This window comes from Ceratotherium simum, chromosome 12, assembly GCF_057802395.1.
Source record: "Ceratotherium simum simum isolate JZ-2026a chromosome 12, ASM5780239v1, whole genome shotgun sequence".
NCBI classification, from domain to species: domain Eukaryota; kingdom Metazoa; phylum Chordata; class Mammalia; order Perissodactyla; family Rhinocerotidae; genus Ceratotherium; species Ceratotherium simum.
This window is the reverse complement of record NC_141911.1, coordinates 37,574,724-37,593,984: the sequence shown is the minus strand read 5'-3', so window position 1 is coordinate 37,593,984 and position 19,261 is coordinate 37,574,724. Positions and strand designations below refer to the sequence as shown.

The following is a 19,261-nucleotide window of genomic DNA, read 5'->3' as shown; positions in this document are numbered from 1 at the left end:
AAGACTTTTTCTAAAGCTCTTTGTTTAACTTGAAAATAACTTTATTCTTGTATGTGTCTCCTTGAGTCTTTAGGATCACACTACTTCTCAGTTGAATTACAGATTCCTGTTGTCTCTGGTTTATTTCCTCATTTCTAAACAGGGAAACATCTATTTAGGTTATATGTTATCAATGGATAGTGTTTGTGGGGGCCCTTATGTTCCTGCCACCCACCCACTGTCAATGTGTTGCTGTTGGTCTCCCACTTTTGGAGCAAAATCTGGAGGGGGGACGGTGAGTGTACTTTGAGGTCTCTACCCTAATTCTGGGATTTCGAGGGCATCATTGAGTGAAAAGTTTGAACGAGGCAGGCTCTTCTCTTGTCTGTTTTCCTGATTCCTGGCCAGGTAGGCTACTGGAATTATAAGTAATTTGTTCTTGGTCTATTAGATTATGAATTCCATGAGGGTAGGAACGCCATCTTAGTATTATTTGGTACTGCAATACCAAATGCAGTGCTTTATATGTGGTGGGCATTCACCAAATTTGTACTGGATTAAATGAAATTGAATTGTTGCTTAGAAGTGACAGAACTGGGATTAGATTCGATCAAGCAACTGTCAGTCAACTGTCCTTTTCTTCTGTACCACACTGCAGCACTGTGAGTGCCAATGTTTTCATTCTGCTTAAAGAAAATAAACGTAACCCATTTTGGAGCATGTGGGTATTGTAAATGTGTTTCTGGTGGAGTTTGTATAGAATTCCTATTGGGTACCTTAATATAATAATTTCACAGTTGATTGCATATGTTTAATATAAATTTATTTGGTCTTCTTTCCTGGTATCAGTTTTTGCTATTGTTTATTCCTTGTGTTGGAAAAGCAGTCAGGTGACATGGTGACATGGTGACAATAGATAATACTCTAAACTGCAAAATGGAGCCTAGACTTGCATTTGATCTGTGTAGATGTAAATCAAGAGCTTCCACTTAATTGTTGCATGAATTTGGATCAAGTTTGGTTGCATGTAACAGAAAAACTCAAAAGAAGATGGCTTAAACAGTGTAAAGTTTCTTTTTTCTCTTGTTCAAGAAGCCTAGAGGTAGTCAGATCAGGGTTGAATATCATGCTTTTTGGTGTCAGATTCTGCTCCCTCTTGTGCATGGTTTACCTTCCCCGTCACCTTAGGTCCAAGATGCCCACTCCCATTTATCGTATAGCACTGACTCTTGTAGGACCGCTTTCCAGAGGTTGCACACACTACCTTCGCTCACATACCATCGACCTGAATGGAGTTGCATGGTTGCACCTAGTTGCAAGCAGGGCTGGGAAATGCTGAGGCTGGGAAATTGCCGTCTTTTGTTTCCAGACATCCATGTGCTGTTCTAATACTTGGAGCATCTGTTACTGAAAATGCAAGGGCGGATGGCTCTGGTCGGGGATGTGGGGTCAAACTAGGCATTATTGCTTTTATTAACAATGATGGATGTGTGCTTCATTTTCCTCCCCTCAATTCACTAAAAGTTTATCTTAGCTAAGAGTTAGCATTTAAGAACACCATCAAAAAAGTGAAAAGACAACCCACAGAATGGGAGCAAATACTTGCAAATGATATATCTGATAAGGGACTTGTATCCAGAATATATAAAGAACTCTTATAATAACCTGATATAATAATTCAGTAATTTGATAATAAAAAGATAACCCAATTGAAAAATGGGCACAAGATCTGAATAGAGATTTCTTGAAAGAAAATACAGAGGTGGTCAATAAGCACATGAAAAGATGCTTAACATCATTATCCATTAGGGAAATGCAAATCAAAACTGCAGTGAGATACCACCTCACACCCACTAGGATGGCTATAATTAAAAAGTCAGATAACAAATATTCGTGAGGATGTGAAGAAATTGGGACTATTAATCACTGATGGTGGAAATTTAAAATAGTGTAACTGCTTTGGAAAACCATTTGGCAGTTCTGCAAAAAGTTAAGCATAAAGTTACCGTATGACTCAGAAATTCTGTTCCTAGTTATATATCCAAGGGAAATGGAAACATATGTCTACATAAAAACTTGTACATGAATGTTCATAGCAGCATCATTCATAATAGCCAAAAAGTAGAAACAACCCAAATGTCTAATAATGAATGAATAGGTAAAATATGGTATATCCATACAATGAAATATGACTTGGCAATAAAAAGGAATGAAGAACTCATACATACTACGATGTGGATGAACCTTGAAAACTATATGCTAAGTGAAATAAACCAGTAACAAAAGACCACGTATTCTATGATTCTATTTATATGAAACATCCAGAACAAGCAAATCTATATAGACAGAAGTAGATTAGTGGTTGCCTAGGGCTGGGGGTTTGGAGGGAAATGGAGAGTGACTGCTAAATAGGTATGGGTTTTTTTGGGGGGCTGATGAATATGTTCTAAAATTGAATTTGGGGATGGTTATACAAGAGTGTGGCTATATTAAAAGCTATTGAATTGTAAACTCTAAGTAGATAAATTTTGTGATGTGAATTATATCTCAATAAAGCTTAAAAAAAAGAAAGGAACACAGCTGCAAATAAAGACTTACCATAACTAAAATAAGGCTCTTAAAATGACTATGAACATTCACTATTTCATGCCAACCATGTTGCCAATACTATGGCCTGTGAAATGGTCATGTCACTCTTGTTAGGTTGGAGAATGTTTCATGTAGTTGTTTTCCCCGTGGCAAGCTGTAGTCTGTCAGGAGATGCGGCTCTCCTTCCTGAAGGGTGAAATAATCATCTCCTCACCCCGCACCCCTACAATTTTGTTATATAACTATCATGCTTTTAGCTTCCTTGGCATGCTTGCCGCATGCCACATTGTGCTGTGACCCCCACACATTTGCTGGATAAATAAGTACGATTCTGTGAAGTTCTCCCACACATAACATTCAGGCACTGCTTAAAGAAAATGCTTCCTATTTTGCTCTCATTAATCTGACATTTCAAATATTATATTTGGTTTGGTTTTGCCTAATTCCTAGTATATCGCTCTTAAAAGGATGGCAAGATACTTCTTACTTTTATAATTCACCCATTTATATTTTCTGATGATGATGGAGGATGAAACCACCTGTATATCTGAAGCATTATGCGGTTCAGGATGTTTTACACCAATGACTTGAGCATTTGTGTGCTTGATACTATGCTGTTTGTCACCTTAAAAGACTGAGTTAAGAATATGTTGCTTCCAGAAGCCCATGCAGTTGGACTGAAGAATAATAATAATGTTTTTGTAGTACATTAGCTGTAGTAATATTTGTAAGTATTTTATAGTGCATGTCATTTAGGCACCTAAACAATCATTGACTGTGTTTGGCTCTGAGGATGCAAGAATAAACCAGAAACTAAAAGGCCTGCCATTAAGGGAGCTCACAGACTAAGAGGGTTTACAAAGAAATCACAGTTCAGAGGTCTGTCTGAGGGGCTTTGGGTGCTGAGAAGCAATAAGGAGTGGGGCTGACTGGGAAAGCCTACTAAGAAAAGTTGATCGTTAAATTGAATCTTGAATGTCTGTTAACAGTTTGGAAACTCAGAGGAAGAGAGGCCCAAGGCAAAAAGAGTCATAGAAATCTTGAGAAAATATGTTGAGATAATCTTTTAAGTCAGAGGTTCTCAACTGTGAGTGATTTTATGTCAGGAAACATTTTGATTGTCACAAGTGGGGTGGGGAAGGGCAAGGGCAGTCTGTGGCTGCTGACATCTAGTGGATAGAGGCCAGCCATGCCACTAACTATCCAGCACAGGACAGCCCTCCACAACAAAGGATCGTCTGGTCCAATATGTCAGTAGTGTCGCTGTTGAGAAGCCCTGCTTTAAAGCATTTGATAAGACAACTCCAAAAAATGTTTGTGGAATTGAATGGAATTTTACTATTTTCTTTTACGTGAATATATTTACGAGTGTATATTTCAGGGAAAAAAAAAAGTGTAACAGTAGCTTCATTGGTTGTGGTGCAGGGGATGAATAACGCCAGAATGTGAAGGGCTCTGTGGCTTTATCTGGTCAGAGATGGTGCGTCATTCAAGAATTCTACTAAGACTCCAATGTAGGGAGAATAGGAAAGGAAGTTATTTTTGAAGATTTTAGATAGAATTCGTAAAAAATGAAGTGGGTAGAATTAGAAACAGCATTTCTTGTATATGGGCTTCTGTGTTTCTCATAGAATGTAAGATTTTGCCCTGAAGATGGTATTGTTGATAGTGTCATACTGAATGCCACGTATTTGTTGGTTCTAACATTTAAATGGAAGTATGAATTTAATATGAATTTATTCTTAAAATGCATGCCAAAGAACATTAGAGTGGGTCATAGAAAAGTTTTTAGCTTTTGTGAATAAAACTGTAACCAACAATTGTATACCAAGGTTTTTGTGGACACACATTTTCATTTCTCCTGGATAAATGCCTCGGAGTGGGATTGCTGGGTCCATGGTGTGTGCATATGTGTGTGTGTGTATGTATGTATGTATATATAAATACGTATATATTTTTTGACTTTTTAGGAAACTGACCGTTTTCCAAAATAGTTTTATCCTCCCACTAGCAATGTATGAGAGTTCCAGTAGCTCCACCTTCTTGCCAACATTTGATTAGGTTAATCTTTTTCATTTGAGCTAATCATGACTAGTGATGTTGACCACTTTCTCGTGTGCTTTTTGGCCATTTATATTTCTTCTGTTGTGAAATGTCTTTTCAAATCTTTGGCTTATTTAAAAAATTATGTTGTTGGTCTTTTTGTTACTGAATTGTAGGAGTTATTCTAAGTATTCTGGATACAAATGCTTCATCAGGTACATTAATTGTGAATATTTTCTCTCATGTGGTTTGCCTTTTCATTTTCTTAACAGTGTCTTTTGATGAGAAGATTCTAATTTTGATAAAGTTGAATTTATCAGTTTTAAAAATTTTTATTGGTAGAGCTCTTTGCTCTAAGAAATCTTTAGCTATACCAAGGTTGTGAAGATATTTTCCCATGTTTTCTTATAAAAGCTTTATAATTAGTCTGTGACTCATGAAGATTTTTGAGGTTGTATGGTGTGATTTGTGGAAGTTGAGTGTTATTTATTTTTTCCTATATAGACGTCTAGGATTTCTAGTACCATTTGTTGAAAAGGACTTTCCCATCATTGAATTGTTTTGGCATCTTTGTTGTAAATCATTTGACTGTATGTGTAAGTCTATTTCTGGATTCTCTATTCTGTCCCACTGACCTATTTGTTTGTTCTTTTGCCAGTTTCATACTATTATTATTATTGTAGCTTTATAGTAAGTCTTTGAAGCCAGGTAGTATAATTACTCTATTCTTTTTCAAAATTGTTTTGGTCCTTCTTGATCCTTTGCATTTTCATATAAATTTTACAGTTTATTTCTAAAAAAATCCTACAGGCCAATTTTATCAAAATGGATCCTTGATAATTCATGATTATGACTTTCTATTTAGTTTTTAATTTCTCTCAGTGATGTTTTATGGTTTTCAATATAGGGATCATGGGCATCTTTTGTTAAATTTCCCTAAGTATATTATGTTTCTGGATGTTATTTTTAAAGGTATTATGTCTTACATTTCATTTTGCAATATACTGTTAGTATATAGAAATGCAATTAGTTTTCGTATCCTACAGTATTGCTGAGTTGACTTATTAGTTCTTGTTGTTTCTTTAGGATTTTTTATGTACACAGTGGTATCGTGTGAATAAAGACAGCTTTCTTTCTTTCTAACCGGTATGCCTTGTTTTAATTTTACTTGTCTTATTGCACTCTCAAGACCTCCAGTAATATGTTAAATAGAAGTGGTGATATTGGGCATCTTACCTTATTCTCAATCTTAGGGGAAAAGCATTTATTATTTCATTGTAAAGTACAATGTTAGCTGAAGATTGTGCATAGATGCGTTTATCATGCTAAGGAAGTTTTTGTCTATTCCTAGCTTTAATTATGAATAGATGTTGAATTTTGACAAGACATTTGTTAATGTCTATTGAAATGATCATTAAATATTTTTCTTGAATCTGTTAGTAGGTGAATTGCATTGAATTTTATAATTTAAACTAACCTTGCATTCCTGAAATAAACTCTACTTGATCATTGCATATTAATCTCTTTGTATATTGCTGTATTCATTTTGCTAATATTTGGTTAAGGATATTTGTATTTATGTTCATGAGGGATATTGTGTGTTGTGTTCTTTTTTGTAACGTCTGTGTCTGATTTTGATATCAGGATTATGGTGACTTCAGATAAGAGTTGGGAAGTTTTTCATCTTGCTCTGTTATTTGAAAGTGTCTATGTAGTATTTGTATTATTTCTTCCTTAAGTGTTTGAGAGAATTTACCTGTGAAGCCATCTTGGTCTGGAGTTTTCTTTGTGGAAAGTTTAAAAATTATGGATTCAGTTTGTTTAGTGGGTAAAGGCTTATTCAGATTTTCTATTTTTCTTGTGTTAGTTTGGTAAATTGTGGTTTTCAAGGAATACGTTTATTTCTTCTAAGCTGTTGACTTTGTTGGCAAAAAATTCTTCATAATATCCACTTGTTATTTTCATATCTGTATGTTCTTTAGTGATACTTTTTTTTTAAGCTTGATATTTGAGATTTTTATTTTAGTTTTTCTTGGAAAGTTGTACCTAGAGCTTTATCAATTTTGTTAATGTTTTCAGGTAACTCATATTGTCCATTTTATATTTCACTGGTGTCTGCTTTTCTTTTTACTCTTTCCTTTTATTTACTTTGGATTTTATTTTTTTACTCACTTCTTAAGATGGAAGAATTGATTTTCTACTTTATTTTTGAATATAGACATTTAAATTTATAAATTTTCTTTCTTTCTTTTTTTTTTTTGGTAAGGAAGATTGGCCCTAAACTAACATCTGTTGCCAGTCTTCCTCTTTTTGCTTGAGGAATATTGTCCCTCAGCTAACATCTGTGCCATTCTTCCTCTATTTTGTATGTGGGATGCCACCACAGCATGGCTTGATGAGCGGTGTGTAGGTCTGTGCCCAGGATCTGAACCCATGCACCCCAGGCCAATGAAGCGGAGCACATGAACTGAACCATTATGCCACCGGGCTGGCTCCTATAAATTTTCTTTTAAGGGCTGCTTTAGCTTGCATCCCAGAAATTTTGATTTGTAGTGTTTTCATTGTAAATCAGTTCCAAGTAATTTTTTAAATTTTTTTGTGTGATTAGGACATAGGTGTTGAATTTTAACCCAGGTGTTATTTAGAAGTGTTTTAAAAATCCCCAAAGATTGAGGATTTTCTACATGTAATATTATTATTGCTTTTCTCCTTTAATACTCTTTTGGTCAGAGAACATACTCTGTATTTTATCAATACTTTGAAGTTTACTAGATTTGTCTCATTGCCCCAAATGTGGTCTGTTTGGTAAATTTTCCATGTGCACTTGAGAACAGTGAGTTTTCTGCTATTGTTGGGTATAGTGTTCTCTGTCAATTAGATCAAGTTGATGGCTAGTACTGCTCAAATCTTCTATATTGTTTTGATTTTTGATATTGTTCTATCAGTGACTAAAGTAAGGATGTTAAAATCTCTATGATTAGGACTTGCCCGTTTCCCTTTATTTTTGTCAATTTTTGTTTCATGTATTGAATATTTGAGCTCTTTTTCTTTTTTGTGTATGCACATTTGGTTGCTATGCCTTCTTGATGAAGTGACCCTTTTATCGTTATGAAATGTCTCTGTTTCTGCTAATAATCTTTATCTTGAAATCTACCTTGTTTAATATTAATATAGTCACACTAGCTTTCTTATGCTTAGTGTTTACATGGTATATCTTTTTTCATCCTTTTCCTTTTACCTGTCTGTGTCTTTATGTTTAAACTTGGTTTTTCATAAACAGCATATAATTGAGTCTTGCTTTGAAAAAATCCAGTCTATTTAGCTTTTGCTTTTTAATCAGGGTTTTAGTTAATTTATGTATAATGTAATTATTGATATGTATGAGTGTAAGCCTACCATCTTGGTTTTGTTTTCTGTCCTGTTTGCTCTTTGTTCTTTTGTTCCTCCTTTGCTGACTTCTTTTAGTGAATTGAGTCTTTTTTAGTATTCTATTTTATCTTCTCTGTTGATTTTTAGTTATGCCTCTTTGTATGTGCATTTTTAGTACTTTGTCCTAGAATATAACATGCATTTTTAAATGCACAGTATCTACTTTTTAATAAACAATATAAGAACCTTACAGCAGTAGACTTCTAATTATCACCCTTTGCCCTCTGTGCCCTTGTTATTATATATTTTAATTCTACATGCATTATAAACCCAATAATACATTACTACTTTTACTTTATGAATACAGTAATCAGTAATCTTCTAAAGAAATTTGTTTTATTTACATATATGTATATATAAACGTGTGTATGTATGAGTTTTTTGTCTTTTTTTTAATACCAACATTTTTATCCATTCTGATTTTCTTCCTTCTTTTCTGTAGAATTGAGTTTCTATCTTGTGCCATTTCCCTTAAGTTCGTTAGGCTAGTTTAATTTGAGAATTTCTTGTAATGCAGGTGTGCTGGAGAAGAATTCATTCATGTTTTGTCTGTCTGAAAATGTCTTTTATTTTGCTTTCATTTTTGATGGATGTAAAATTCTAGATTGATAGGATTTTTCCCCCAGCACTTCAAAGAAGATATTTGATTTTCTTTAGGCCCCTAGTTTTTTTTCTCATGACAAGAGATCCATCTTTCTTGTTGTTTCCCTATATGTTGTCTTTTTATTTTGCTGCTTTCAAGATTTTCTTTTTATGATGTGCCTAGGTGTGATTTTCTTTGTTTTATCCTACCTGGGGTTCATTGAAGTTCTTGGATATATGAGTTGATATTTCTTATCAGTTTTAGAAAATCTTAGCCTTTATCTCTTCAGATACATCTTCTGTCCCATTTTCTCTTTCTTCACTTTCTGGGATTCCGATTGCATTATGTTAGACCACTTGTTATTTGTTCCAATCGTACCTCAGGATTTTAATTTATGAAAGTAACTGAGTGATGACATGGAGAGGCGAATGCCACTGGAAGACAATTTTATTACCCACAGTTTCCAGAAGAGGGCACACTATACCACACAGGGCCATGTGGGAAACACCAGGTTTTGGTCAGGAGTCAGGAAGGAGTGAGGGAAAATCCTAGACCAGAGCCGTTTTGGGGTTTCTGTGGGAAAGGCAAGGCAGAGAAAGGGAAACAGCTTAGGATTGTCTAGTTTGAATAATGTCAGTGAGTTTTAGGCTCTAGGGGTGGTTTTTAGTTGTCTGGTATCTGGCCCTGGGGTGATTTAGGGCCAGGTAAATCTTGTCTTGGTGTGTGAGAGTTAGGTAAAGGGAATGGTTGGGGATACAGACTCAAGATTGTTTGGTTTGCATATGAAAGGTGTGCTCCTGAATTCTCCATCACTGTTATTTTATTTTCCATTTCTTATGTATCCATTTTCTCCTTTTAATAGTTTCCATCTCTTTGCTGGAATTTCCATCAGTTTATACATGTTGGCCATCTTTTGCACTAGATCCTTTAACATACGTATACAGGCATACCTTGGAGATATTGAGAGTTTGGTTCCAGATGACCTTAATAAAGCAAATATCACAATAAAGTGAACATGGCAATAAAGTGAGTCACATGCATTTTTTAGTTTCCCAATGCATGTAAAAGTTATGTTTATACTGTAGTCTGTTAGTGTGCAATAGCATTATGTCTAAAAAAACCAATGTATACATCTTAATTAAAAAATACTTCATTGCTAAAAAATACTAACCATCGTCTGAGCCTTCAGCGAGTCATAATCATTTTGCTGGTAGAGGGTCTTGACGTTGATGGCTGCTGACTGATCAGGGTGGTGGTTGCTAAAGGTTGGGGTGCGACTGTGGCAATTTCTTAAAATAAGACAACAATGAATTTTGCTTCATTGATTCTCTTTCTTCCATGAACGATTTCTCTGTAGCATGTGATGCTGTTTGATAGCATTTTACCAACAGTAAAACTTCTTTCAAAGGTGGAGACAGTCCTCTCAAACCGTGCTGCTGCTTTGTCAACTAAGTTTATGTCACATTCTAAATCTTTTGTTGTCATTTCAGCAGTCTTCACAGCATCTTCACCAGGAGTAGATTCCATCTCAAGAAACCACTTTCTTTGCTCATCCGCAAGAAGCAACTCCTCATTTGTTAAAAGTTTTAGCATGAGATTGCAGCAATTCAGTCGCATCTTCAGGTTCCACTTTCAATTCTAGTTGTTTTGCTGTTTTCACGTCTGCAGTTACTTCCTCCGCTGAAATCTTGAACCCCTGATGGTCATTAATGAGGATTGGCATCAGCTTCTTCCAAACTCCTGTTACTGTTGATGTTTTGACCTCTTCTCATGAATCATGAATGTTCTTAATGGCATCTATAATGGTGAATCTCTTTCCAGAAGGTTTTCACTTGACTTTTCCCAGATCCATCAGAGGAATCACTATGGCAGCTATAGCCTTACAAAATGTATTTCTTAAGTAATAAGACTTGAAAGTTGAAAATACTCCTTGATCCATGGGCTGCAGAATGGATGTTGTGTTAGCAGGCATGAAAACAACATTAATCTCATCATACATCTTCATCAGAGCTCTTGGGTGACAGGCACATTGTCAATGAGTAGTAATATTTTGAAGGGAATCTTTTTTCCAAGCAGTAGGTCTCAACAATAGGCTTAAAATATTCAGTAAACCGTGTTGTAGACAGATGGGCTGTCATTCAGCCTTTGTTTTTTCATTTATAGAGCACAGGCAGAGTAGATTTAGCATCATTCTTAGGGGCCCTATGATTTTTGGAATGGTAAATGAGCATTGGCTTCAACTGAAAGTTACCAGCTGCATTAGCCCCTAACAAGAGAGTCAGCCCATCCTTTGAGGCTTTGAAGCCAGGCATTGACTTCTCCTCTCTAGCTATGAAAGTCCTAAATGGCATCTTCTAATATAAGGCTATTTAGTCTACATTGAAAATCTGTTGTTTAGTGTACCCTTTGCATTAATTATCTTAGCTAGATCTTCTGGATAACTTGCTGCAGCTTCTACATCAGCACTTGCTGCTTCAACTTGCACTTTTATGTTACAGAAACAGCTTCTTTCCTTAAACCTCATGAATCAACCTCTGCTAGCTTCAGACTTTTCTTTTGCAGCTTCTTCACCTCTCAGCCTTCACAGAATTGAAGAGAGTTAGGTCACTACTCTGGATTAGGCTTGGACTTAAGGGAATATTATGGCTGATTTGATCGTCTATCCAGACCACTAAAACTTTTTTAATGTCAGCGATAAGGCTGCGTTGCTTCCTTATCATTCGTTTGTTCACTGGAGTAGCACTTGAATTTCCTTCAAGAACTTTTCTTTGCATTCAGAACTTGGCTAATTGTTTGGCACAAGAGGTCCAGCTTTTGGCTTCTTTTTTTTTTTTGGTGAGGAAGATTCACCCTGAGCTAACATCTGTCGCCAATCTCTCTCTTTTTGCTTGAGGAAGATTCACCCTAAGCCAACATCTCTTGCCAGTCTTCCTCTATTTTGTATGTAGGTTGCCACCACAGCATGGCCAGGCAAGTAGTATAGGTCCACTCCCGGGAACTGAACCCAGGCCACTGAAGCGGAGCATACCGAACTTAACCACTAAGCCACTGGTGCTGGCCCTTGACCTATCTTGGCTTTTGACATTCCTCCCTCACTAAGCTAGATCATTTCTAGCTTTTGATTTAAAGTGAGAGACGTGGGTCTCTTCCTTTTACTTGAACACTCAGAGGTCATTGTAGGGTTATTAATTGGCGTAATTTCAATATTGTTTGTCTCAGGGAATAGGGGGCTGAGGAGAGGGAGAGAGATGGGGGAATGGCCAGTCATTGTATCAGTCAGAACACACAACATTTATCGAGTAAGTTCCCTGTTTTATATGGGCGTGGTTTGTGGTGCCCCAAAACTATTAAAGTAGTAACATCAGAGATCACTGATCACAGATCACCATCAAAAATATAATAATAATGAAAAAGTTTGAAATATTGCTAGAATTACCAAATGTGACAAGAGACACGAAGTGAGCAAATGCTGTTGGAAAATGGCGTGGATAGACTTGCTCCATGCAGGGTTGCCACAAACCTGGATTTTTTGAAAATCCAATATCTGAAGCACAATAAAGTGAAGTGCAATAAAACGAGGTATGCCTTTAGTTGTTTTTAGGTTTCTCTCTGATTTTTTCCCCTTAATATCTGGGCTGTTTTTGGGTCTGGTTCTCATGACTGCTTTTTCTCTTGATGTTGGGTTACATTTTCTTGTTTCTTTGCATGCCTTGTAATTTTTTTGGTTGAATGCCAGATATTGTGTGTAAGAGAGCAGTAGAGACTAAAGTAAGTAATATTTATGCTTGGTATAGGGCATGCTCATTCTTCTGTCAGACTGCTAATGTGTAGGGCTGTCACCTCAGTTGGTAGTTGAGCTGAGATTGTTGTTACTTTAATTGGATTCCATTTATCACAGGCTTCCTGTGATTTGAGGATGCCATCAGAACCTTCTCTGGAAGATCTCCTGCCCTGCCCCTCATACTTAGCAGACACACCTCAGGGGGCATCTCTTTCAGCCCTCTTCTCAGACTGCTCGTGAGCACTTGGTGAGGTCCCACAGAATGAGTTGGAGAGTGGGTTCCGACTCTCTTTGTGTCTCCGTCTTCTAGGGATTCTAAACCATCACACCAGCCCATACTCTACCTTTAAAACTTTGTTAAAATTCTACTGTTTTCCTCATCTCTGATGGCTTCCTCTTTGTCCAGCTGCTTTCAGAGGATGAAAGGAGTCTTGTGTGTGTTTGTGTGTGTGTGTTCGTCTTCTCCCCAAGAAAGGGCTTGTTACTTTCTGCACTTTCTACATCTAAAAAATCTTTAGATTTTTTTTTTTTTGTATCTTCAGTTCTCAGATGGTTATTTAAAAAAGAAAAACCTACTATGATTTTATAGGTTCTCCATCTTGTTCTTGTTAGAGAGAGAACAGTGTTCTCTTAGAATCTTCTGCATTCTAAGCAGAAGCAGCAGTTCTCTAATGATTAATGGTTTGAATTCACTTTTGTTGGAGGATATAATCCTGCTTCTGGCTATACCATTGCTTACTCGCTCTATTGGGAACATCTTTTTGGTGGACAGAAGAAGGAAGTTATTATAAAGTCTTCACCCTTAGTAAAATCAGGCAACATGCTTTTATCATCTCTGGAAAAATGTATGATTCATAGATTTGTACTTAAAATTTTTTTTCCAGCAACCCTTATGAGAAACTGATTATGACAGCTACATTTCTGTGACTTTTTAAAAGTGTTTTGTTTGGCTTTGGCACTTTCCCCTTCTCAGAGTGAAATTTACTGTAGGACTTGTAACGTGCTGGTTTGGTTTTTCCCCTTTTCCTTTTCAACATTCCTCTTAGAAAAGCATTAGAATATTCCTGGTTGTTACTATCATAAGTTTTGGTGGGTGCTTCTTAGTTTTTTCTCTTGATTTCTCTGTTTACAATAATATCTCATTAATTGATAGCTTATAAATCAGTCGTGAATGTTTCTCTCCACTCTTACTTTTTTGTATATTTTCTTAATTTATAGGCTCATTGGTCTGTTACATCGAATATAAGGAAAACGGTTGTCTTCCACATGCCTTGATAGAAATATGAAAAATGCGGTTGAAAGAGAATGAGTTGATATAGGGTCAAATATAGAATACAGATAATAGCTTCCTAGATGCTTCTCATGCATGGGCGTAGGGGAGTGCTTGATGCATAATAGTACATTTTTTTTTCTTTTTTTTTTTGCTGGGAAAGATTTGCCCTGAGTTAACATCTGTTGCCAATCTTCCTATTTTTTTTTTTCCTCCCAAAGCCCCAGTACATAGTTGTATATTCTAGCTGTAAGTCCTTCCAGTTCCTCTATGTGAGCTGCCACCACAGCCTGGCTACTGACAGATGAGTGGTGTGGTTGCATGCCTGGGAACTGAACCAGGGCCACTGAAGCGGAGCACGCTGAACTTTAGCCACTAGGCTATCAGGGCTGGCTCAGGACATACTTTGTTAATGAGTAAATGAAAAAAGATTGAGATGCAGATTTCAGAACAAGAACCTATTTAACCTAAGGGTTTCTTTCTTCAGATTTCAGTTCTCAGCCTTATGCTTTACAGATAATAATTATGGTTTTAAGTAAAGAAAGACTGACTGCCCTGGCAAGTTGCTCTCTTTTACCAGGTCCATTTTTTTTTTCGTGACTTTTATACTGTTGTCTTTATATTCACCAGGAATCAGCTTTGCGTCACTGTGCGTGGTGAATTATTCAGAGCTTAGCACAGCGTCTGGCACGTATTCGATACTCAGATATTAGTTTGGTTGAAATGAATTATTAGATGAAGAAGAGATGGCCGTGTCCTCAGCTGGACCAGTTGTAGTGCACTGCAGCAATACTGGCTCCAAGAACCAAAAATTAGAACTTTCTCAATTCTAGTTCTAGCTCCAATGGAGTCACTAATGTTGTTATTTTAGCTTCTCCATGAAATGAAGACGACACCATTCTTCTTCATTTTTCTTCTTCATATTTCTTTCTTTATGTAAATATGAATAATCCAGCACATTGTTGTAAAATTTTCTGTTCTTTGCTATCCTTATATTCACCATGTTGTCCTACATATTCATTAAATTTTATTAATGAAATATATCTTTCTTTGTTTCAAAAACTAGAGAATTTTTAGAGTTTAACAATGAGGTGCTCTTAAAACTCTAGTTTAAAATGTGTCCAGTGTTTCCTAAAGTCTAATTTTTGCTTAATGATTTCCTAGCAATTGATTATTAAAAAAAAGGAAGAAACTTGAGAAATTTAAAGTGATTAAAACATGTGTTCCTTTACTATGTTTTATTTTTCCTACGCTAACATTTTAGAGGTAGGAGCTCAGTAGATAGGGCATGACTGTGAGCAGTCTGTGATAGGATGGGAACCCAGCTTTATGTAACACTAGTGACTGATCCCTTTAAATAATGTGTTGCAAGTGTGAAGTATTCTGAAGAATGTGTAGTTTGATGAATTAATTCTCAAAGGTAGAACTGTTTTGAGTTACCGTGTTATCGTTTGTCAAAATATAAACAGAAATAGATTTCTTTCCTTTTAGGTGATATATTTCCGCTTAATCTCTCATCTTTCGACAAGTTTGTTTGTTCTCTGCTGTATTTGACAAAGGACTAGGTGGTCCAGTCTTAGTCATTGTGCTTGGAGGCAAGATATATAGTAATACTTTAGTTTTTATGCCACACTGGATTTTATCCAGACGTAATATGACTTTTTCATCTGAAGCCTGACAGTTGCTTTTTTCTCTGCTTTGATATCTATAATTCTAGTTCGTAACTCTTTAAACTCTTTGTCATACATTTTTCTTGTGTTTCAAGTTACCAGAACCAGTCATTCTTTTTCTTATCCAACGTCTCTATTTGCTGCTCTGTGTGAATATCCAACCATCTATCTACCTATAGTAAGTATTATTTCCTCTCACCTATCAATGGAAAACCTTAGGGGAAAAAAAGGAACTCGAAGTACAAGGCATTTCTTCATGCTCAGTGTCTGATTTTGTGTATGTAAGAATATTCAGTCCTTATTTGCTTCAATTGTTTTTGGCTTTGACTGAATCCCTTTACTAGTTATTGATGCTATATTGTATTTGATCTATCTTTTATTCTTTATTTTTGGAGTGACAGCTTTCTTATTATTTTGTTCCGCATAGCATGTAGAAGCACCTCTTGCATATTTCTCAAGTCTACTAATTTTTTTCCTCATTTTGGCCATTCTATCTCATCTTCTCAGTCTTGTAACAAATCTTTACAGCCAACTCTTGAGTATCTTCATTCCATTTTCCACCCAGCAGCCAGTGTTCATGTACATCTTTAATCTGAGCATGTTATTCCCCTACTAAAAACCTTCAGCGACATTTAGGATAAACTAAATCCTTACCATGACCAAGGAAGCCCTATGTGGCCAGACCCCAGTCTGCCTTTCCAGCTTCCCATTGTGCCACTCTCTGTCTGGTTTATAGGACCATTGATGAGGCTGATCCTAGCTCCTCCAAAGTGTGCTCTTTCACTCCTATATGCCTTCTTGGCTTAGGGGACAACTCTGGCCGTATTGCTCTGACATGGCTCATTTATCCTTAAAGCCTCAGATTAAATGTCCCTTCCCTAGGAAAGCCTAACTTCCAGAGAGGTTAGGCCTTCCTCTTACTCCCATAGCACCTTGAAATCTGAAGTTGCCTACTGAGACTGGCCACTGAATTAGCTCACAGACAAGTCTTCTTGACCACATGATTTAACATATTTGAAGTTGAATGCTTTTATATTTGGGCATACATCTCCTGATGTCCTTATCGCTCACTCTTTTTCTCCTAGGTAGCTGGCTTCACTCGTTTACAGTTATCTATCTGACTCCTTTGTGGTGCTCTGCACAATTGTAATTAATCAATTATTTGTAATTTGTTTACCTTCTGCTTTCCCTGCTAGACACTCAGCCCTTTGTGGGCCGTTTGCCCAGCCCAGTGCCTAGCAGCACATGGTAAGGTATTCAGTAGATAATTCCTGACTCGCTGATACAAGACCTAAAGCACAGTAGACAGTCACTCAGCATTTGTCGAACTGCATGTTTGTGTAGACCCTGTGTTTGTATTCCCATGGCAGAAGTGGCCATATTTGGCCTTGGGTCCCATTTTCTCTGCTAATTTTGCCATTTCTGGATTAGAAAAGCTGTCAGCTTTCTATTATATATTTGCTATAACATCTTGTTTTATATTTTATACTTTTGTTCACTTAATCACGTATTAAATGTTTGAATGAATATAATTTTTAGAGAGGTCTCCATATATTTTTTTCTCCTTTACAAGAATGGAGCATTCTTGCAGACCTGAGACCCCCATGTGTAAATATTATTTTATCACTTAACTGATGTGAAGAAAAACATTTGTGCCATTTGAAGTTTTTCCTCACAATTTTAATTAACTCCCCTGAGCCCAGGGTGGGTTACTAAGAATAAAGGCCAAAATCTTCACATCCCAGTTGAGAAACTTCTTAAAACAGCCTGGTTGTCTGGGCATCTTGCCTTGATTCTTGCTCCAAAAGGATGTGTGTGTAGCAGAGCTGGAGGAGGTGGAACCTTGGTTCCGTGCTGTATAGTGCCAAGGTGATGGGGAAGCTGGGCCAATGCAGGAAGGTTTCGGGAAGACGAAAAAGACATTTTACTGTTCAGGAGTGGGGTTGGGAGATTATTGGTGATTTTTTTTTTACCCCGCAAAATTCATAGTCTCGAGAAAATGGTTGTAAACAAGAGCCTATCAATTGCAGCGATAGTTACTTCATAGTGAAATCTAAGCAAATAACTTCTCTTATGCTTTGTTAACCATCATGTGGGGAGAAAGCCTAATGCCTGTGGGAGTGAGTGTTGGGAATATTGCTTATTCATATTTGGCACAGTGCTTTTGGAGTACTTTATACTTTATAGTACTTTATAAAAATTGCAGTGATTATTGAATTACAGTTGATTCTTACAGCTTGCTTTCCTTGAAAAAGATTATCCAGTAGTTAAAAATGAGGTGAAATACTATTATAGGAGTGATAACTTTAAAAAGTATCTTTAATATAAAACGAGAATTAATATTTATTTGCCATTTCAAACATCTATTTTCATTTCCAGTTTTCTATGTTTTGCCTTTTAATTTCTTGCCAGAAAAGTTTATTTCTAATACTTTTGAAGAAATATACAAAATTTGTTTCATTCAAGAAACCATCCACAGGTTAAGAGGAATTAATGGCTTTTCTTCCTAGTATTCCTTCCCAATATTAAGAGTTTTCTGGCAGAATCTCCAAATGTGCGAATACACTGAACTGCGGAAGATTGACATTTGGCCCTGAGGACCCACATAGGGCTCTGAGAAAATACAAAGGAAACCCACTAAATGGTTAACAGTGCTGTCTTCTTGAAAGTCGAATTGGGATGGGGTGAAAAATGACTTTCTGGTTTTATTCTGTTCATACTTGGGGGGAGTAATAAGTGTGTATTTCTTTTATAAATAAAAATTTAATTATCACTACTACCTCACACCCATTAGAACGGCTACTTTCCAAAAAAAAAAAAAAGAGAGACAGAGACAAAATAACATGTGTTGGTGAGGATGTGGAGAAATTAGAAACCTCATGCACTGTGGGTGGGAATGCACAATAGTGCAGCTGCTATGGAAAACAGTATGGCAATTCCTCAAAAAGTTAGAAATAGATTACCATATGACCCAGTGTGAGGGAAAACTTTGTTTCTCCCTACTTACAGAATACTTCTGTATTTTAGATGTGAGTTTTTCCACACCAAGCTATGTTCCCAATTTTCTGTGGAGACCTACTGAGTATCCTAAGATTTAATTCAATTCTGACACAAAGCAGAGTTAGTGCAGACCCCACAGATTAAGGACTCTGTCCCACAAGACTGCCCTCCTCCACTTTAGATTCCAATTGCAAGTCCAGGTTGTCACCTGTGCTTTTGACTGACCTGTTATAAATTGAGGGTTACCATGACTCTGTTGGGTTCAATAATTTCCTGGAATGGCTCATAAAACTCAGGAAAACAGGTCACTTACTACTGCCAATTTATTACAGAGGAGGAGATTTTAAAGCATATAAATGAACAGCCAGGTGAAGAGATATAAAAGCCAAGGTATGAGGGAAGGGTCTTGGAGCCTTCATGTCCTTCATGAGTACCCACCTTCCCAGCACATGTTCACCAGCTTGGAAGGTCTCGGAACCCCAGGGATTTTTATGGAGGCTTCCTTGCGAAGGAACGATTGATTAAATCATTGGCCGTTGGTGATTGAATTCAATCTCCAGTCCCCCTCCTCCCAAGAATTGTGTGGGTGGATAGGGCTGAAAGTTTCAATTCTCTCATCACATGGTTGGTTCCCCTGGCAACCAGCCCCCATCCTGAGGTTCTCCAGGAGTCCCCAGCCCCATAATCTCATTAGTATACCAAGAAACACTTATAATTTCAGAGATTCCAAGGATTTTAAGAACTGTGTGCCAGGAAATGGGGTCAGAGACCAAATAATATTTCTTATTGCATCATACCCAGCAATTCTACTTTGGGTATATACCCAAAAGAATTGAAAGGAGGGTCTCAAGGAGATATTTGTATTCCTATGTTAATAGCAGCATTGTTTACAATTGCCAAAAGGTAGAAGCAACCCA

The 19,261-nt window shown here is 36.7% G+C and overlaps 1 protein-coding gene across 3 annotated transcripts in view; it reads left to right on the top strand.

Moving 5' to 3' along the window:
• Positions 1 to 19,261, top strand: part of ARHGAP10 (Rho GTPase activating protein 10) — a 291,557-nt gene that overhangs the window by 128,508 nt on the left and 143,788 nt on the right. The gene's annotated exons all lie outside the window — the stretch shown is intronic.